Source organism: Bactrocera neohumeralis, chromosome 6, assembly GCF_024586455.1.
Source record: "Bactrocera neohumeralis isolate Rockhampton chromosome 6, APGP_CSIRO_Bneo_wtdbg2-racon-allhic-juicebox.fasta_v2, whole genome shotgun sequence".
NCBI classification, from domain to species: domain Eukaryota; kingdom Metazoa; phylum Arthropoda; class Insecta; order Diptera; family Tephritidae; genus Bactrocera; species Bactrocera neohumeralis.
In genome coordinates, this window is record NC_065923.1 from 716,421 (window position 1) to 738,367 (window position 21,947).

The 21,947-nt window shown below is 35.0% G+C and overlaps 1 protein-coding gene across 4 annotated transcripts in view; it reads right to left on the bottom strand.

Annotated features, from left to right (window-relative positions):
• Positions 1–21,947, bottom strand: part of LOC126761226 (protein bric-a-brac 2) — an 87,209-nt gene that overhangs the window by 3,970 nt on the left and 61,292 nt on the right. The window lies entirely within an intron of this gene.

Consider the following 21,947-nt stretch of genomic DNA (forward strand, 5'->3'; position numbering starts at 1 on the left):
ATCTGAAAATAGTCGAACTAATCCATCAGTTATTAAGACATGGATCTGAAATTATTCACATATTTTTCTATTTTGGATTATTTACCAAACTCATGTTACAATTAAAGAAACTATGTTTTACATCTGCGCATCCTATATTGCGATATATAGATGTCATACAAACTGATATATGCAAATCCAGTCGTTGTATGCGAAACTGTTTTATTTGACAAGATATCTTCACTAAATTTCGCCTGGATTAATGTCCCAGGCTACGGTACAATCTCCGAATAAATTATTCATTATAACAATATAGCAGCTATGCTATACTTTTCATACCCTTTCTTGTTATATCAAATGCACCGGTGAAGGGTATTATAGCTTCGGAGCAGCCGAAGTTACAGTTTCCTCTCAGGAGACTATGGCTGCAACACTCTCAACTCAAATTATATTCTAATTCTGGGTCGATCTGAGCATTGAGTTTTCTCAATAGTCAGAAATAAATTGTAAAATATTAATGGTGAAGGGCTTGCAAAAGTCCACAATTATATAGTGAAATCAAGTTTTGAAAATTTACAAAATATGTGGTCATTTTCATTATTCATTTCCTACAAGGTCTATTATCACCAAGACTAATGTACATACATCCCTCCAAAATATTGTAAGAATATTGTATTGTGTGAACCAAAGGTGCATTTACTTAGGAATCGGTAACTGAGTCGAGTGGCTGCAACATGTCAATTTCAAAACACAAGAACAGACAATGACCAAGAGTTGTTTACAAGAACATTTTATGTTAAGTTATCTTTTTAGCAAAGTTTATCACACAACCCTGCTTCTCTCGGGGTATTACAGAAGTGAGCTTCCTTAGTTTCTAATAATCGTTTGCAGGGTGCAAATATGCCGTATATTCAAAACAGAATTAGAATTATAATACCTCGAAACTTCTAAATATAAAAACTGCACGAAACATCAACAACTCAACTTATCTAAATATTAAATCAAATTTCAAGGCAACTATGGTGCCACATATTAATGGAACAACAAAAAAAAAGCAAAATGCTTGTATAAATCAAACCACAACAACACTTACCCCAGCTGCCTATATTTTTTCAGGCTGCCGTGGGAGCGTCGTCTTGTTTTGTAAACGGCTGCCATAAAGGAAAGTAGCAAGCAGAGTACACATGCCCCAACAAATACACATGAGCCACACATTACTTTTTTCAAACAAAAGGACATGTGTCTATGTGTATGGCGCCCGCTGTACTCAACGAGGCACAGCGCTCATCTCAGCTGCTCAACGGTGTTCGACCTTTGCTGCCTTCGTAGTTGTAAAGTGCAGTTTGTAGCTTGTTTAGACTCGTTCGCGCGCTTGCCATAAAAATGTTTCCGACTTCTATTTCAATTATTCATATATTTTATGGCTTTTTTACAAAGCGCCAATGATATGCATGCACACACACGCACGCGCTCTACAAGTTTGACGAGTATGTGTGTGAACAAATGCAGCTTGGTGGATTTGAATATGAACAGTTGGCGTTTTGTGGCAAGTAAGGATATTTTAGGGGTTTTATACTAAGGTTACAAGTATGTGTGCATAACTGTGTGTTTGTGTGAGTACTTTTAAAGATGTTTACACGCTGTAAACGAGACGCGCTACAGCTGCTTCCACACGCCTAATTTCAAATATTTAACGCAACATTTCTCAGCCTCCTAGCGAAAAATAAAGATGCATGAAAAATGTCTGCCTTATTTGTTTATGTGTGTGCTAACATTTTGCACACTTCTGTAGAAATTTCGGCTTAAAAAACGCACATAATTTCTTTTCACATGAAATATGTATGACAAGCACGTGATCATGTTTATGCTTAAATTAAACAACAACAAAAAAGCGCAAATATTTCGCTTGTCTATATTTATGCGCTCAGGAACTCAGAGTAGGCAACAACGCGCAGGCGAAATTGCTAAAAAAGAACAAGAAACAAAAATTGTATTGAAGCATATGCAAAAAGTGAGCGCTCATCGGTACTAAGCGCGGAACATCGGCTACAAAGTCGAATGCGGGCTTCAAACTCGCAGCATGTATGAAAAAATGACCGCCCCATTGGTCAGGCGCGAAGGCGTCACTAGCCGGCCATGCAACGGAGTTTATTACTTTCCTTTGCAGACATTTCGTTGCATATTTAACGTCGGCACGAAACGAACATCAATTTGTTGCCGCCACAAAAAGCAGTCAACAATGTAATAAAGTAGTAAAGCAACTAAACTATTATACCTATTTGCCTGTATGTGTATGTGTGAACATGCGGCACGCCAACACGCCAACGCTGCCACACACAGTTTATATGCGCCAACTGCTTCGCTGGAAATCCTTTTTGTATTTTTGCGCGCCTTCCTCATTTTGCTTTGGCTTATCCTGCGAGAATAGCGATTTATTTAAAGAGGAATTAGTTGATTCCTTGCTAAGCCATTTCCGTTTCTACACTTTAGTATGCATTTTTTTGCTGAATTATAATTCTTTTCATTTCGTTGCACCGCCTGTATGCAAATGTTGCACGTCTATTAATAAATTTCACAGCAAATAGCATTGCCGCAAATACACGACCCGAAAACACGAAACAATTGAGTCGTGAGCATAACTATGATTCTTGTTAAATTCGCTTCGGCTTTTTTATAGTAAACGCGTATAACAAACGCTCGTTCGCGTCGCTTAACTCGGCTTTCACAACACGCTTAGCATTCAGCTGAACGGAAATGCAGGCTTTTAGGCGCTAACACCGGCTGCGGAACGGCCTGCGTTTGTTGTTGCTTTTCTCCATTTAATCTTTGCTGGTTTCTTGCTTGCCAAGATGGCTCGCTTACATGGGATTTGCGGCAGCGGATGTGAATTTTAATAGCACTTAAAACTTCCGTTATTCACAGAAAATAAAGGAGCCCAACAAAATGGGCTACAGCCGGCATTCGGCTTGACCGCTATTTTGCAATGCTAAACTGAGCGTGTAGACCAATTGTATTCAGTCGGAAAACATATATAAGCCACCCTATCTATATGCTTAAATCTAATACATTATTGTCTTAAGTGTCTATTTATTCATTAATTACAATGTAACCGACACACGCAAATGTAATTTAAGTTTTTTTGGTAGCCGTTATGTAATTCCAAATCGCTTCACTGCACTTTCTTCATGAGAATCTTTTCATGAATTTCCAATAATATCTTTTTATACTCTCGCAACAAAGTTGCTAAGGAGAGTATTATAGTTTTGTTCACATAACGGTTGTTTGTAAGTCCTAAAACTAAAAGAGTCAGATATAGGGTTATATATACCAAAGTGATCAGGGTGACGAGTAGAGTCGAAATCCGGATGTCTGTCTGTCCGTCCGTCCGTCTGTCCGTCCGTCCGTAAGCAAGCTGTAACTTGAGTAAAAATTGAGATATCATGATGAAACTTGGTACACGTATTTCTTGGCTCCATAAGAAGGTTAAGTTCGAAGATGGGCAAAATCGGCCCTCTGCCACGCCCACAAAATGGCGAAAACCGAAAACCTATAAAGTGTCATAACTAAGCCATAAATAAAGGTATTAAAGTGAAATTTGGCACAAAGGATTGCATTAGGGAGGGACATATTTGGACGTAATTTTTTTGCAAAAGTGGGCGTGGTCCCGCCCCCTACTAAGTTTTTTGTACATATCTCGGAAACTACTATAGCTATGTCAACCAAACTATATAGAGTCGTTTCCTTCAGGCATTTCCATATACAGTTCAAAAATGGAAGAAATCGGATAATAACCACGCCCACCTCCCATACAAAGGTTATGTTGAAAATCACTAAAAGTGCGTTAACCGACTAACAAAAAACGTCAGAAACACTCAATTTTACGGAAGAAATGGCAGAAGGAAGCTGCACCCAGGCTTTTTTTTTAAATTTAAAATGGGCGTGGCGTCGCCCACTTATCGACCAAAAACCATATCTCAGGAACTACTAGACCGATTTCAATGAAATTCGGTATATAATATTTTCTTAACACCCTGATGACATGTACAAAATATAGGTGAAATCGGTTCACAACCACGCCTTCTTCCAATATATCGCTATTTTGAATTCCATCTGATGCCTTCTCTGTATAATACATATATACATTAGGAACCAATGATGATAGCGGAATAAAACTTTAATGAAGTCTCGATTATCACTTTATCATGCGAGAGTATAAAATGTTCGGTGACACCCGAACTTAGCCCTTCCTTCCTCGTTAAACTGTTATAATTACGAATTTGACTTGTGCATTGAATAAAACTTTCATATTATTTTCATTAAAATATATGATTACATTATAAAAGCGTTGAAGCAGCTTTTTAAAATTATAAACTTTTAACAATATTTCATTGGAGACAAATAGATTTCCAAATTTAACTTTTACGTATGTGTTGTATGAAGCTTTCCGCTCTTTTTTATTAAATTATGTGCAGACATAATAAAATATTTAGTCACTGCTGGTGCTTGAGCTTTCAGGAAGCTTTGTGTTACATTTAAGTTTGAAAAAAAACGTTCTTCGGACAATATTACGTTTACAAAATTTACTTTTATATATTGTACATTATATGTTGTCGTATCCACTAAGATCCACTTAACTGAAACGGAATTAGTTTTTATTGCCTTATTTTAGTATTAGCTATCCTGCAGTGGTTTCCAAATCTCTCCACTGAGCTTTACGGCAAATTCAATCATTTTCGTTAGCTGGTAACCCTTTGCTTGAATATTTTTTTCAATCCTTAGGAAAAACCTTTCTTCAGCGTTTGCTTCGGAAGCTTTACACCAAGATTTAAGTAAACCTATAAGCTATTTTGATATAACCATACATTGGCAGTGCTTTTTATCGAATATATAATTCATAAAAAGCTTCAGCGGTTTCTTCGAAAACTCTCAGTTGAGCTTTCAGAAAAATTAATAAACAGGTTTGAAATTTATGATTAGCTGGAAACCATTTTCTTAAATATTTCACAAAAAGCTATTCTTCAGAGGTTGCTACGAAAGTTATCAATTGAGCTTTAGATAAAATTAAAACTCATTAATAAACTTCAAAATAATGAAGAAACAATTTTTGGTAAACTTATGTCCAAAAACAATTACGACATGTCTGTAAAGCTTATAGAATATCAGTTTACCTAAGTTTTCCTATTGATGGCAACCCCGATGCTAAAGTAACGAAACAATCATAACGCACTTAAACTTCCGTATCATTATCTCTTTTCATAGTCACTGTCGACTTCTTTTTTACACGCTTACATTTAAGGCATCATAGTAAATATTATATTGCCTTAATTTTACATTCCGTTATATATATACACTATCACTTTAATTAAATAAAATTAAATTTCATTGAACTTGATCATTCATTTCCGTTATCCACAAGTGCATCAGCCGTTCGATCGGCCAAGAAGTTTCGACAGCGTAACGCGTTCCGTTGCAAATTCTTGCTTGCCACACGCCGCATACCTCTTAAGCCCCATTCGCCTTACTTAGCACACTTATACACACACGCACACACTTGCATAAAAACAATATTAATGTATGCAATCTTAATTTATTTCATTGCGAACTATCACTTCCCCTCCCCGCGCCACCATCGTCCACATGAACACCCACACAACGGCCATGCCGCAAGACTGCAAAGTCTTGGAAACTACAAAAGTTGGGTGCGGCGACGTTTAAATTAATTATTTATTATGCGATACGGTTCTTCTTATAAAATTAATGAATGGAATGAGCTCAACAGCAAACAATATAAAATGACTCTACAATGTTGAAGCAGTGAAACGGGCATGACAAAGAAATGGAGCAATGTAGAATGTATGCAAAGAGAGTGTGAGAGAGAGAATGAGCTCACGCTGCAGTGATATTATTCGTGCTGGTAGTTCGACTGTGACCAACTATTCGTGCTTATAAAGGCAAGATTACGTTTTTGTTGCGCTGAATGTACTGACGCCATTGAAGAAAATGCCGCTAAAACTATCAGGCAGACATGAAAGTCAGCTGGAGTGGAAATGAGCAGAAAAAAATGTGAATGTTGAGGATTGAAATGATTGTACACACATATGTACATATATATGTATTTATATAACATATATAAATGAATGAAGTAAGTAGCCTGAGCAAAAGCTCAAAAACTCGGAGTGAAGGAATGGAAATATAAGAAAATTTGTTGTTTTGCGTGAGCGCAAGACTGGGCAGGCAGCAAGTAAGGAAAGTGAGCGATGAAGTCGGCTGCGAAAAATGAGCGAAGCCAAAGCACTACTGCAGATATCTAAATGTGGATGGGAATGAAGTTATTTTACAAAGGCACGGTGTTGAATAGGAAGAGGATACTTATTTTACACACATACATATACATATATGCATACACTTGTATTTATGTGCATTTCGTATGAACGCGTACTCAGTTTTGTACTTTTTTATTGGTAACGGTGGGGCGCGCTGGACAGCTCCATGGTGTGGCTATGCTTGCGGTGGCGGAAGGCATAACACCATATGTGGGCGGTAATAAAATATAGGAATCGAAAATGAATAATAAATAAAGTTATATTATATACGAAATAAAAAACTAATGAGTAAGCCGATGCGCGCTCAAACACACGAACACCTACACTGCGGGTGTTTGGATTCTACACGTATTCTACATATTCTTGTATAATATATGTATGCGGATGTATGTACATATATATATGTATAAAGTGCCACTTGTAAGAAACCCTATTGAAGCCGAAGAAACCACTTCGCAAGATAAGGCATAAGGCAAGGCGCCAGGAATACATATATACATACATACATACATTCGCATTACATACTGGATATTGGCTTATGGCAGCACCATCGCTGGTTACTTATACGTCATGGAGTACGAGAAATGGCATTAAAATTGCATTAGTTTCGAGGAGGCGCGCGTAAAATTGTGAATTTATACTTATTTTATTATATTTTATGCGCATTGGTATGCACCAATACAGCCACACACACATATATTTGTAAATACTTTACTATCAAGGCACATTGTTGCATGTTCTACTACGGTCGCAGACGAAGCGGTGGCAGGCAAGTTATTGCGGTCTGCTCAAGAAAGAATAATCAATATCTGTTATGGCAAATTGTGGCAAGCGGCAAAGTTAATTAAATAAATTACACAGCGAGGCATAGATGAATTTATGTGACTTGCATTGAGGAACTTCTAATTTATTATTATTTTATTATTTAAATTGCCTTTATTAGGAATGATACATTTAATTACTTTATATAATTAATAAAATATACCAATTAACATAATTAGTTAATTAAGTATAAAAATATATTAATATAAAATATAAATTTTAAGCCAGAAATATATAAGTATAGGTATAAAAAAATTGAAAAGCTTTCTTTTACGATTTCAGGTTGGAGTTGATTTAGCAAAAACCATTTCTGAAAGTTTTACGATTTTTTTACGGTATGTAAAGAAAAAGATCAAAAGTTATTTTTGACCCACCCTAATATTATGTAGAATTAATATATTTAGTGATACTTAAAATTAAGAGACCTTTTTAAGGGGGCGTTATATTATTAGGCTAAATTTAGTAGTGTGATTAACTGACCGTCCAGTGTACAACTTATACAATAACAAATTTCGTAAAAAAATAACAAAACTTGTACCACAGCCACTTGGCGTAAGCTTCAGGTCAAAATATAGATCGAAAAAAATTAGTTCCTCCACCGAAAAAATAATATCACTTTAGATAGTAATATTTCCATTATTTGAACAAATTTTATCAACTTTCTTCAGAATAAGTAGAATTTTAAGCAAGAAAGCTTCTTATTATATGTCGTAAAGCATTCAACGCTTACCAAATTTTGCAAGGCAAAATCAAATGAACACTGCACAAGTGAGCTAAATCTGCACATTGTATATCTGCCGGGCATTGTCTCACATATGCACACAATTGTTTATTTGCACGGACGTACCATTATTTATTTGTGTGACTGTGTTTATTGCCACAATCATATCTGATTAATGCATTATATTCGACCTAATGTTCGCCAGCGTTTGCTGCAGCTAAGACAGCGCTGCTGCATGCCCCAAGTAAGTAATTAATTCAAAACATAAGCGCACTAAGTAGCTAACAACAACAAATACACGCAACACTGTGTACATTTGTATGTATGTAAACGTTAACGCTGCGCAATGCGCGTATATAAACATCTAAGTATTTTGACAGCGTCCACTGACAGCGTTGCAGTGGCATATACAGTGGGGCCTCGATGAAAGGTAAAATTGTTTTATTGAAAAAAAAATTTGAACTTTTGCGGACCTTAAGCAAATGCATATATGCCTTTTCAATAAAGATTTTTTTGGTTAAAAGGAAAATATTTAATTTGTAGTAGGTTCTAAGCACACTCACTTATACACTTACACACGCAAGAGTCCTCTGGCCATCTTATTAAGCATGTTATTGTCATATGACAACTAATGCAAGCAATTTGAAGTCTTGTGGGGCTCCTTGGGGTTACTTGACTTTATCATCTGTGCGCACTAGTGCATAATATACTTATACATAGGTATATAAACTGTATACAAAGGTATGTGTATACCTAGGTACACATGCGCATCACTGCAGCAGAGAATTTATTTAGCCAATTTGGAAATCATAAGAGCACAAAGCTGGTTGCAATTAGCAAATATGACTTTAAACGTACATAGCCTAATATACAAGTATATAAATCATTTAACCAAAATTTCGTGAGAATATGATGTCAAATAAAGAACAGTTCAAAACAACAACTTTGTTTTTATTGATCAGTTTATATGGCAGCAATGAGGAGCTTATTGCCAAGAAAAGAGCGTGTGAAAAATATCAGTCCGATATCTTGAAAACTGGGGGGCTAGTTAGCGTATACATATTATATATAGAGAGATAGACGGAAAGGTTTAAATCGACTTAGCTCGTTACGCTGATTCTTAATATAGTATATATACAAGTACTTCGTCGCCGACGTTTGCCTCTCGTTGTTACGAACTTCGTGTGAAATTTCTTATTCCCTGTTCTTAAAGCTTATGGCAGGAGTCTAAAAAGTAGTAAAAATTACAAATACATAATTCAAAAACAAGACGGCGTTCTTTAATAACATTTGCACATACACAAATGCATAAATATACCAGAAAATTCACCTAATCATAACATACATACAAACACAAATGCATTACTTACTACACACTTCTATATACTTGGTGATCATATTCGCGTTTCCATAATATTGATTTAGTCCGCTATATCAGGTATTTCGCCGCTCTGTATGTGCGCGTGCATTATGTGTTTGTTTACCTTCCGCTCGAGCTCAAGTTTGTTTCATTAGTATTAATATTGTTGTAAGTATACAGGTATGTTTGTATGCAATCGCGTAATGATATCAAAATGAAAATTCCTTCCCTTGAACTCTTCGTCACGCCGCTTTATGGTAGCTGTGTGGACATTAGTCTATAATATTTAGGTAGACACTTAGCGAAATCCATTTAGGTATGCACACGCACATATGTACACATACACCTCTGCTTTGTGATGTGTATATTTTGACGTATCAAAATTCGTAAGCAAATCATCGCGTTCAAAATTATCTATAACCGCCAGTTACGGGTAATTAAAGCCCTATTTCCTACAAATGTAAGTCAATCGCTGAAGGTTAAACATGGCGTATACGTAACACTGGTACTTGCAGAACTAGAAGCAACTTTTAAGCATAAGCGTGCGCTAAGGCAAGCATGTAACATTTCAAACAATGCCAACGCTTAAGTTGACCTTTGTTGCTCTAATTTATAAGTACTTTCGAGCGATATAAAAAGTCAAGTATGTTTCTGAGACTTATTTATGATAATAAGTTCAGCTACTTTTGATTTGTAACGATATTTTTAAGCAAAAAAAATGTCCTATATACATTAAGTTCAATGCATTCCGATCCCGATATTTTCCCCCTACACAGGGTGTATTATATTTGCAACACACTGTAGAAAGCACAGGAAATTCTATACATTTTACATTATCAGCACGAACGCAGTCAGAGAACTCGTATCCGAAACAGAAAATTAGGTTAAAACAAGTAAGGAAGGGCTAAGTTCGGGTGTCACCGAACATTTTATACTCTCGCATGATAAAGTGATAATAATTTACATATTTTTTTATTTTGCTGTAAAATTAATTAGATTAGATCAATTTGTGTACTTTGAGTATTGAATTGTATATAATGTATATATGTATTATACAGAGAAGGCATCAGATGGAATTCAAAATAGAAGAAGGCGTGGTTGTGAACCGATTTCACCCATATTTCGTACATGTCATCAGGGTGTTAAGGTGTTATATACCGAATTTCATTGAAATCGGTCTAGTAGTTCCTGAGATATGGTTTTTGGTCCATAAGTGGGCGACGCCACGCCCATTTTCAATTTTTAAAAAAGCCTGGGTGCAGCTTCCTTCTGCCATTTCTTCCGTAAAATTTAGTGTTTCTTACGTTTTTTGTTAGTCGGTTAACGCACTTTTAGTGATTTTCAACATAACCTTTGTCTGGGAGGTGGGCATGGTTATGATCCGATTTCTTCCATTTTTGAACTGTATATGGAAATGCCTGAAGGAAACGACTCTTTAGGGTTTGGTTGACATGGCGATAGTAGTTTCCGAGATATGTACAAAAAACTTAGTAGGGGGCGGGGCCACGCCCACTTTTCCAAAAAAATTACGTTCAAATATGTCCCTCCCTAATGCAATCCTTTGTGCCAAATTTCACTTTAATATCTTTATTTATGGCTTAGTTATGACAGTTTATAGGTTTTCATCATGATATCTCAATTTTTACGCAAGTTACAGCTTGCACGGACGGACGGACGGACAGACAGACATCCGGATTTCAACTCTACTCGTCACCCTGATCACTTTGGTATATATATAACCTTATATCTGACTCTTTTAGTTTTAAGACTTACAAACAACCGTTATGTGAACAAAACTATAATACTCTCCTTAGCAACTTTGTTGCGAGAGTATAAAAATGGAACAATGTCAAGACTTAACCTATCTTCGTTCAAATGGTCATCTTCAGACAATGCGCTTAACTTAACGTTTTATACTCTTGAGACTTGCTGAGATCAGAGACCATGAAATTCCTTCATATACTGGCAAAATTTATTATTTCGTTCCCTGGGCTTCGCGAAATATGTACCCCACATACAAGTCATATGGAGTAAAGTTAGCCGGATGTTCAAAAAATCAATTTCATCTATTTTAGGCACAATGATACACTGTCATGAGTAAAACACGCTTTGCAATTTTCATTGAGATAACTCATAACTTTTACCCCGGCTCCCAAAAAGTTGTCTCATATCATCTCGGAGAAAACCTTTTATGCAAACTCTAACAAAAAGTTCATGTGTTCAAGCTCTCATTCACCTTTATGTGTTTATTGATTTTATTTTTATTCATCCATTTTCCACATAAAAATGTTCTGCGGAAGCAAACAGTCTAACCATACTTAGGTAAAAAACAAACAAAATTAAATAAAAAAAAACAAAAATATAAAAATATTTCCTTAAGAAACAATGTTAACTTTTAAAATATATACCACATGTTTGCTTTCGCTAAATATAAACTATGAACAAATGGTGTATGAGTACGGCTCTAACTGCAGATCTTTCCAACTTTCCAAATATTTATTTATAAGTTCTTTGAAAAGTTCAAAAAAGTTCTAAGAATATCTTTTTTTTGTATTTGTTTATTATTTTATTTTTTGTTTAATATTTGTCGCTGTGCAGCAACACCAAAACTATTTCTAGATAAATAATTCTTATGACATTCTCAAAGTACGCAAATAAAATGCTGCCATTACCGAAATAACTCGAAAATTAGCATAACGTAAAGGAATTCGCATAAGTAAGTCACGCTAAAAGTATAAAATATCGAAAAGAAATCAACAAGAACTTCCATAAGCTGAGCGCCATTCACTGGGCGCATTCTAAATTGAATGATCACATTGATATGTGCCACATATTTACACACCTCATTTTTTTATGGACAAATAATACATAACATATGAAAAAACCAAGTGTGTCTAACTGTATGCAAATGATGTGGGAGTAATGATTTGTGCCAAAAGCAGAAAATCGAAAAAAGAAAAAAGTCTCGACTCTAATTCCATCTACGTCATCGGTGTTGAAAATTGCGCTAAAGACTACGCCACGAAGACGAATGCTAAGTGAAACGATCAGCAGGTTGTCAGTTAACCAAAAGTGCCAAGCACAAGTGGCTTAGTTAATGTGATAAGTTAACGATATGTGGCTAAACACCTTAGAACATGCTATATATATATGCATACATATTTATTGTATGTTTGTATGTATGTGTGTGTGGCATGCGAAAATACTCGCGCATAAAGAGCAAACTAGTTAATTGGAGCTGTTAAATGCGAAGACCGCGTAAGCTGGTGCTTAATTGCTTGCTATTTATTGCCTAAAATCGATCGAAAATAAACAGTTACACCGCAAGTACAGTAGTCGTAATTGGCGTATTTGTACGTGTATGAGTGTGTTTGCGCAAATTAACTGGCAATATGTCGATTTGGTCGCAAAATTATGCTCTTGCTGCATATTTAGTCCAACTACTACAATTTTTTATGTCATTTAAAAGTTATTTTGTCGTAAATTCCACAAACAACATACAGGTGTGTATGTGAAGTGACGAAAATTAACTTAGAAGCCGGTTCGTTAACTTTAGAGCATATACTTCTGCACGTGTTTTGGCATATAATGTCTGCGCACGAATTAGGCAAGATATTTAACTATTCGTGCCTCATAATATTTGACTTCGACTTATTCAAGTTATTTGCAGCTTCACTTATGTATGTATATTGGAGCAGCTGTTGTTTTGTGTAGGAGGGGTGCATTTATTTTATAAGAATAAAAAATTCATGAATATGCAATGGAAATATGACGGGCCATCTAATTTTATTTTTTAATAAATGTCAGCGTCACTTTGGAAAAAAGTCAAATAATTTTCGAAATTTCAAAAAACACATTTTCGAAAAATTTCCATTTTTTTTCAAAATACTCTCATGAGAGAAAAATATTTCCTTGAAACCTGATTAAAAAATGTTCTTCTACAAACTTCGAAAAAATTTCGAAAAACCTTTTTTTTAATTGTTATGATATATCTTTTGAAACCCAAAATGATAAAAAAAATCATAAATAATCGATTTAAAAAAAAATAAATTAATTTCTATTTTTCAAAACTAAATTTTCTAATTTCAAAAATATATTTTCGAAAAACTTAATTGTTAAAGAGGTATTTTCCTGAAACCTGTAATGACCAAATATTCAAAAATAAACGATTGATATAAATCGAAGTTTTAAAATTTTTGAAGAAAGTACAATTAGTGCCGAGATTTCAAAATCAGTATTTTGAAAAACTTTACTTTTCTCACAGTATCTTCATGAGAATTGTAATTCTTGAAACCTTTAATTATTTAAAATTCAAAATCAAACGATTTCTAATAAGTGAGACTTTTTTATATCTTTGAAAAACAAAATTTTGAAAAGTGTCTTGTATGAGAAAGAGATATTTTTCTGAAACCGTAATTGAATAAAAGTTTATAAATAAACGATTTACAAATAATTTTAGAAATTTCAAAATTATATTTTCGTAAAATTATTTTCTTGAAATCTTAAATCATCAAATATTAATAAATAAATGATTAAAATAAATCGTAGTTATCATATTTTAATGTGTAATAAATATCAGCCAGTTTCAGAAAAACTCAAATTAATTTCGAAATTTTCTAAAAATGCTTTCGAAAAACTATAATTTTCTCGAACTAAACTTTTCATGAGAATTATATTTTTGTAGTAAACCTGTAATAATTTAAGCTCCAAAAATAAACGATTTCAATTAAGTGAAATTATTTTCGAAATTTCAGAATTATATTTTTGAATTCTCCCAAAAAGTTTTTCGAAAAAATTAACTTTTGCCAAAGTGACCTTGTGCGATCGCTTTACTCGTCAAAACAAAATCATTTCAAACATCATTGTAACGGTGTAAAATACTGCAGAAGTTTTGTTTTTAATCGGACATAAATCGAAAGTCCTGCTGGTTATGCAAGTCCGCAGATCGTGTCGGATGCAATAGTTCATCATCTTCGGCACTGATCGGGTTTTCAAAATTTCGCTTATTGTGAAAGTCAACGGAAATTTTTTGGCAAAAGTTCTGAACTGTACATTCCTGGATATATGTATGAAAAAGACTTCAGTTTCATTTTTAAAGGTCTAACAGTAAAGAGCACTATTTGTTGCAACACAGAGAAAAATTATGTGATCCTTCCACGATCTAAACATGAACAGTTTACACTTGAACTTTTATATTTTTTTGCCGTAAAATTTTGTGCAGCAGACTAGGGCTATAAATCTCCAAAATCGGGCCACGATCGTAACTCTTTTCGGTATATAGTATTTAATTTATTCAACTTATAACTGTGCATGTGACTATTAGCTACTTTTCACGATTGAAATAAATACTTTTAACCACAATCCGGTAAATGATTCCACAATTCAGGGCACGCCTACTCAAAGCATGCTCGCAGTTTTCGCGTAACTTTTTAAATGCGCTCTGCGCCATTTAGTTTGATTAAATTCCGAAAGCTCCACACTAAGCCACTGCATTTAAATCGAAAATATTTATTGGTATAAATAAGCATGAAGCACACACACACATACAAACAGTTGTAATAGATATACATGTATCTACATAACGGCTGTTGCATTGCAGAAATGAGAGCACAAAAAGGGGAAAAAATCGAAAAAATTTATAGATAATCATATAGTAAATATTGCCGCCTTTTAATTATTAGCTAATTGCTAGTGTTTTCTCCAGTTTTTCTTCGAACAAACCTTATTACTTATTACTTTGTTGTGTTTCGGAATTACAACTCCTGTTTAATTGCAACGAATGACAATTACGGTGTTTAAAAATTGCAAAAACAGCAAAAACAAATCAATGACTATAAAATGCAACAACAACACTAGAGAGATAATAATAACAAATGCAATTGCAATCGTAATAATATTGCAAGAAAGCACTCGCACGCGCTCATATGCATGTCTACATACATACATATATGTATGTATATTTGTGTGTGTGTACACGTGCATCGACAAGTAGTAAATTAATGCAGCTTAACATTTTTATAGTTGCATGCGATGAAAGTAATTTTTTCCATAGTTTCTACCGAGCTGATTGTTTTTTCTATATTTTTTGTTTTGTTTGTGTATTTTTTTCGCAAAACACCATAATCAGCGTCTGGCAAGTGCAGCAGTGAGCAGGCCGGCCACAAACGCTGCCGAGCGCATGGGTGCAATGGTTCGGGCGGAAGCTAGCGGCCAATGGTTTAATCAGAAACGAAAACAAAACAACTGCAATAACAACAACAACGAATTGGAATTGTAATGCAATAAATAATTACACTTAAGTATATGTATAGGAAATGCCCTGCACACAGACACACACCTGCTCGAACTTGTATATGTTATTATATTATTTCACTTGAATGCATGCAAAACGCTGCAAAATGCATAGAAACACACACATGCATGTATAAATGTCCGTATGTCTATGCCAAAGTTTTACTTAAACAAAATTAACTTTATAATTTTTATGGCAATTGCAATGGCAATGGCGGTGAAAGAAGGAAAATTCATCATTGCGAGCAAACGGCAGGCGAAACACAGAAGCAGTTACAAATACACACACATACAAACACATTTACATATAAATACATTCATATACAAGCATATATGGCTATATTATTCTGCTGTAATTTCTCGTGTTCGCCCCTCTTTTGTTGCTTTGCCACTGCAACAACTTGAGTAAGTCATTCAAATTGTTGTTGTTGTGCGAGCACTTTTTATTTAACATATCATTACCGTAGTTTGCAAATTTGTAAATGCATATTTTTTTTTTCTCAATATTTCTTGTGCTTCCTCGTGCAATTTGTGTTTCTGTATGTTTTGTGGCATGAAAATTAACATTTTAGCGCTGCATTTGCATGTTGCAAGATAAACGGCTAATAAGGACTTGTGTGCAGGCAAATTTTCTGCAAAATTTAATGAGTGTGGGAGCAGGAATAATAATTTAGCAATTGTATGCTTCTTTCGCTCTTCTTGGGGCTTCTTTCATATAATTTCTATCCATAATAATCTATATTTTAAACAATTATTGCATGAGACAAGCTCTGTAGTATCTAGAAAGAGCAGAAATAGTCACAAAAGCTTAGTTACACATTTTTATCTAGTCAATTTCTAACTCTCAGAAGGTTACAAGGAGCTTTAACTTGAAAACATGATGTTTCAGAGGACCTCTTACTCAGACTTAAATCAGGTCAAGTCAGGTTAAGGAAACGCATAGAAAATATTTTTTCGTATCTAACGGACTTTTTTTAACTTATGGTTTTCAGTGATACAATAATTCTTTGGAGTTTGGTTTTTTTTAGTTTAGTTTTCCGTTTTATAATAAACAAACTTACTCCGAAACTAAATTTGCAAATATTTTACGAAAGCGTTCAATATTCGGTCGATATTATCTTCCACCAGAGTCGAGAATTCGGAATTCGGGTTTACACAGCGTTTGTCTAGTGGATAAAGCACATCCTCAGAAACGCCGTACATTGCATACAGAAAACGCTTTTGCTGCTATGTAGCAGAGTACGGCCCCCGAACCACAGGGCCCCGAATGAGTCCATTCACCCTTGCCTGCGACATTGGGAGAAGTATCCCTCCAAGAGCTGTTGAGCTATTTTTGTGACCCAACGTGAAGCCGCTTGTCTGCTTACGCAGATAAGCTCGAGACGATTGATGGCTAGGAACAGAGTGTTTGCCACTTTATAGCTGGTACGGTGGCAATTTCTGCAAAAGTGCTCAAAGCTGGACCTTTCGGTGGGAATTTATTCAAGCCAGGTGCGACGATCATTAACCTAAAATCACTTTTAAAACATAATAGCAAAGCCATATCTGAAAACTTCATCCTTCATTTGCATTCTTGTTTAATTTTAAGTGCGTTTCGATCGCATTTAGTCTCCTTAATGCGAACTACATATAACCACATTCGAAACACTTTCCCGCTAGCTATGTATACATTTTTTATATTTTATAAGGAAATTTTATTAATGCTTGTGTTTTGTTCGATTTGCCACTCTCCATCAGCACATTTATAAAAGATTTTTTTTTTTTAAATTTATATCGTTAATATGTGTCTTTTGTTTAAGGGGTCCCGGTGGTCTAGAACGCTCAAATTAAGGGTGTTTTCTGAATTTTTTTAAGGTTTAAAACAGTTTACAGTTTATTTATACACTTATGAAAAATACAAAAATATTTCTTTCTTAAATAAAAAAATTTTAACAATATTAAAAATGGCGTCCAAAAAAGCAATCTTAAAAAATTACTCTCGGTGCCGTTGTCGATTTTGACTCTTCTGAACAACTGAACAAAAAACCAAATAAATTATTAATCAGTAGGAGTGCATCTATCGCTGGTACTACAGCCAAAAAATAAAATTTTTTTGAAGTTCAGATTCTGAAAACAACTATTTTTGGACCAGTTTTAGATCGAAAAAAAATCGAAGTTCCTAAAATTAAAATTTGATCGTAGTCCCCGCGATATATATTAATCTTATAAACACGATATTAATATTTCAAGTGATTTGGATGGACAGTTTTTTTTTTCATCAACGGCACGCCGAAAAAAGTAGTTTTGAGATAAATGAGTTTAAAGTATCCATTCATCGAGCGCCTCGACCGCGCGCTACCTGCTAAAACGGCTATAGAAGCTAAAATAATATGAATATCCTTGCAAAAATTATACAGTATATTCTTAAGGGACTATACTTTCGAACCAACCAAAAAACATCGATTTTTTTTAAATTCTAGACCACCGGGACCCCTTAATAATGTTTGGATTCGGTTACAAAAATTGAATTTTTATGTAGACCAAAATACTTTGTATTAGATATCATAATTTTGTTGAAAATGTGGATTAAGAGATGCTACCTTCATTTAAAATTAAATTTGCCCATACAAATCAGTCGTAAGATATTACTTGTAACCGCTACACTAACAGCTGATTTGTGAGCACATAATATACACAAATATAACTGTACCCTTAACCATTTTAATTAGTAATTTACTAATGGTAATTATATATTGCTAAAATCTCTGTTGATTTCACCGTTTTGACTGCTGTACATAACTGAAAATGATGGGCACAATGCGTCACTTTAGCAAATACATACATAAATTGGGGCTTAACTGGATGTATAGCGGAATACCAAATTAGATGTAAAGTGCACTAGAGATAACAAAGAGAGTACCATACCATACTTGGCAGATGAGAAGGCAAGATAAACGTACACCTTATGTACCTCGATAAGGCCAATTGCAGATAAAGGCACTTTTGAGTGCTGTATTGGAGCTTTACACAAGGTACGGAAGTATGTATGTATTAATATATGATATATTGAAGGATATGAAGGTTTTTCTCTCAAAATTGATAAATCTTTAGTGTCTAAGAGAATTCTTCCTACATATATGATGGACATTTTGGTGACTACTAATTCCTCTTCCAGTAATAAAGAAAAAGTCTATATTTAGTTTTTCAATTTCAATCTTATTTTTGAATTCTAAGACTCTTCGGAAAACTGCTAGTTTACTGTAAAAAATCTCAGATAAATAACTCAAAAACTGAGCGACCAGTTCGCGTATGTATAGACAAACAGGCAGATGGATAGGACTATATCCACTCAGTTCGTCACCATGATCATTTACCAGTTATATGTATTTTTTTAAGATCTCCTGCTCAGGGCCTACAAAAAATAAAGAACTAGCGAAGAAACTGTTTACCAAATTTTTTCCAAAATTTACTTTTAGTAACGTATAATATTGAGAAATTCGTAAAATAAATAAAATATCTATATATTGGTTTTATATATCATAGTCACCGAACAAATCCTGATCATTGAATATTTCTCACACTGTTGAGCAAACATAAACTATATTTTCCATAATTTTACGCTGTTTAGAGAATATATTATATGTACATATGTAAACCTTGTTAGCTGGAGATGCTAAAACTTTGTCTAGCAATGCGCACAAACGTAAGGACAATAATTCTGCAAACTTCAAATATTTCTCAGTTGCATATTTTAGCTTGCGCCATTCTATATTTACAAATTTTAATCCACTGAGGTAACTACACTTCCGTGCCAAATGTGTTTGATGAAAAACTGGCATTCAAAGCAATTTCACTTATCAACTCAGCAACCATAAAATCCAATAACACGAGTGAGTGTGTGCAAAACATAAATGAAATAAAAATTCTAAAATAAAATGTAGCAGAAAGACGCAAGTGCATAGAGCTGCCTGCATTGCTTGAAAGGCGCCACTAGGCGTATACTTTACCTGCAGCGCCAGTGCATTGTCTGCGCGTCTGTGTACAAAAGTAAACGAGCCTACCTGACGCGTAGCAATATTTATTTGCCCACATATTTATATACATTGCGTTGTTGCAAATAAATTTCAAATGTCCAAAACTCGCACACACACACATACGGACACGTAGCTGTGAGTTTGCATAGGCCAGACACGCATACACACTAATCATCAAAATGAAAATGAAAAACTTATTAAAGGACATGAGTAAAAGACCGAGCAGATAAAATGCCACAACACACACACACGAACTTATACGAACGAGTATTTTTATATGGTATGCAATACGTTTGCATGCGTGTATCTGTGTGTGTGACCGTAAAGCAAAGCAACTTAGTTAGTATCAAAACACTTACATGCCACATTTTTTCATAGCTACAAACAAACAGTCGGCTGGTGGCATTAGCTGCGTACTGGCAACACTGCTCCGGCAGCAGCTTGCGGGGCGTGCAACAAGCTAGCCGAGCTCGTACATCACCTGTGCTCCTCATGCTCCTCATATCACTACAAAACTGGCAACTGGCAACTTGCAACTTATGTACAATCGCAAGCCGTTGCAAGCACCCCGTTGCAGCGCGTAGTTTTGCAAGTTGCAACAAGGCTGTCTCTTCAGCGTTTTTATATGTATGTGTGTGTTATATGTGAAAGTGTTTGTGTGTTCTGACAAGAGCAGTGCACAATGCGGTGGCAACAACGGCAATACCAACAAAAACAAAAGTGTATGCACAGCAATGGTGGAGCGCCAACGTCATTGCCTCTACCTGTGTGGGTATGCATGCATGTACCTCGGTGTATGTGTACTGCTGGTGCCCCTCGAAATAATATTTAATATTTAGAGAGAAATAAATATTAAATGAATGTGTTACTTAGAAAATCTAAAGGTATGCATAGAAGCAATCGCAATGCATGCGCCCATGTCTACCTGCACATAGCCACACACACACACTCATGCAAACATGTATGGTTACAAATACAGCGCTGTATAGAATCGGCTGTGGCAGTGACACTTGTGTTTGCCATCAGTTACGGTGGCAGCAAGCAACCAGTCACCCGAATGACCCAATGCTCGCTGTGTGCCATTCGTAGGACTCAACTCGACTCGACTCTATTATACTATTTCGCTGTGTTTTTCGTTTGTCGTTTCCACATACTTTTTGTTGACCACCGCGTGCTCAATTCGCCGGTTGTGGATTAGGTGGGGTGCAGGTGCAAGGGAATGGGCAAAGTTGAAACAGTGCTTTTCAAGCGGTAAACTGGTGGCAATCAATTTTTTGCATACTCTTCACTTTTGTGTTGGTTGTTGTTGGCGGTGGCCTGCTACTTTCTATTACTCTTGCACTAATACAATCAAAATAAAAGAGGTGGCAGCACTAATATATTCGCACGGCTAAGCCAACAAACCAGCAACACAAATCGTCAGCTAAGCAGCGTTTGAGCTCATAAGTCACCACAAACCAAGAAATGTTTGCTTGTGTGTTGTTGAAACCCCGTCGGAATTTTGTACTTAGAAAAAGGTAGGGGAAATATATTATGCAAATTTCGGGAGCAATGTATATATGTTTTGTTCTCTGAAGTAGGGGTAAATTGTAAACACATTTTATTTCGCGTAAGGTAACAGTATTTAAGGTTGTGTACCTCTAGTCACTGTTACAATGGAAAATATTGAATCGAACAAGCAACTGGTACAAACAACTTAAACTGATATAATACATAAACTACATAAACTGGCCAAGTCGCCAAGTCTTTAATAGTAACAAATTAAACATAACTGATATAATTTAAAAAAGAATAGCAAAGAGCAAACCACTTTAATTTGGTATTAAAATCAACCTTGCACTGGTTCTAAATTAGCTATCTCCAGTAATTTATTTTAATAGCAGAGCAAAGCTAAAACCATCTAAACCATAAAGTACCGAATCGAAGACGGCTAATTCTTACTTCAGACTACAATATATTTCTTCCATTTTCTCAGAGGGTATATAACTAACTAACACACATTGATCTTACACAATCTTCATCACCTTGCCTCTACTGATTTCCTTACATATTTGCAATTTATATCTATTTCGTTTACACCCACACACACACACATATGCAAGCACCTCTGCACATATTCAAATTGCCACCCTTTGAAGACACAGGCAAACACACACGCCTAGAAATGCATGGCTAAAACCTTATAAATTATGTAAGACGAGCGTAATTTCTTATTTAAAATGCCATTAAATTTTTTGAATAGAAATTTTCTCGTCTTCTTCGTTCTTTTTTAAGGTGAACAGGGTATGTTAGCGGTGAAGCGAAGGTGCTGTTGTTGGTCGCTTGTAAATCAAACGGTGAGTGATGAATAAGCATGACAATCCGCGTGTGTAAGTGTGTGTGTGTTAATAATAAAAAATGAATATATATGAAACATATAACGGTAATAATATTCAGTG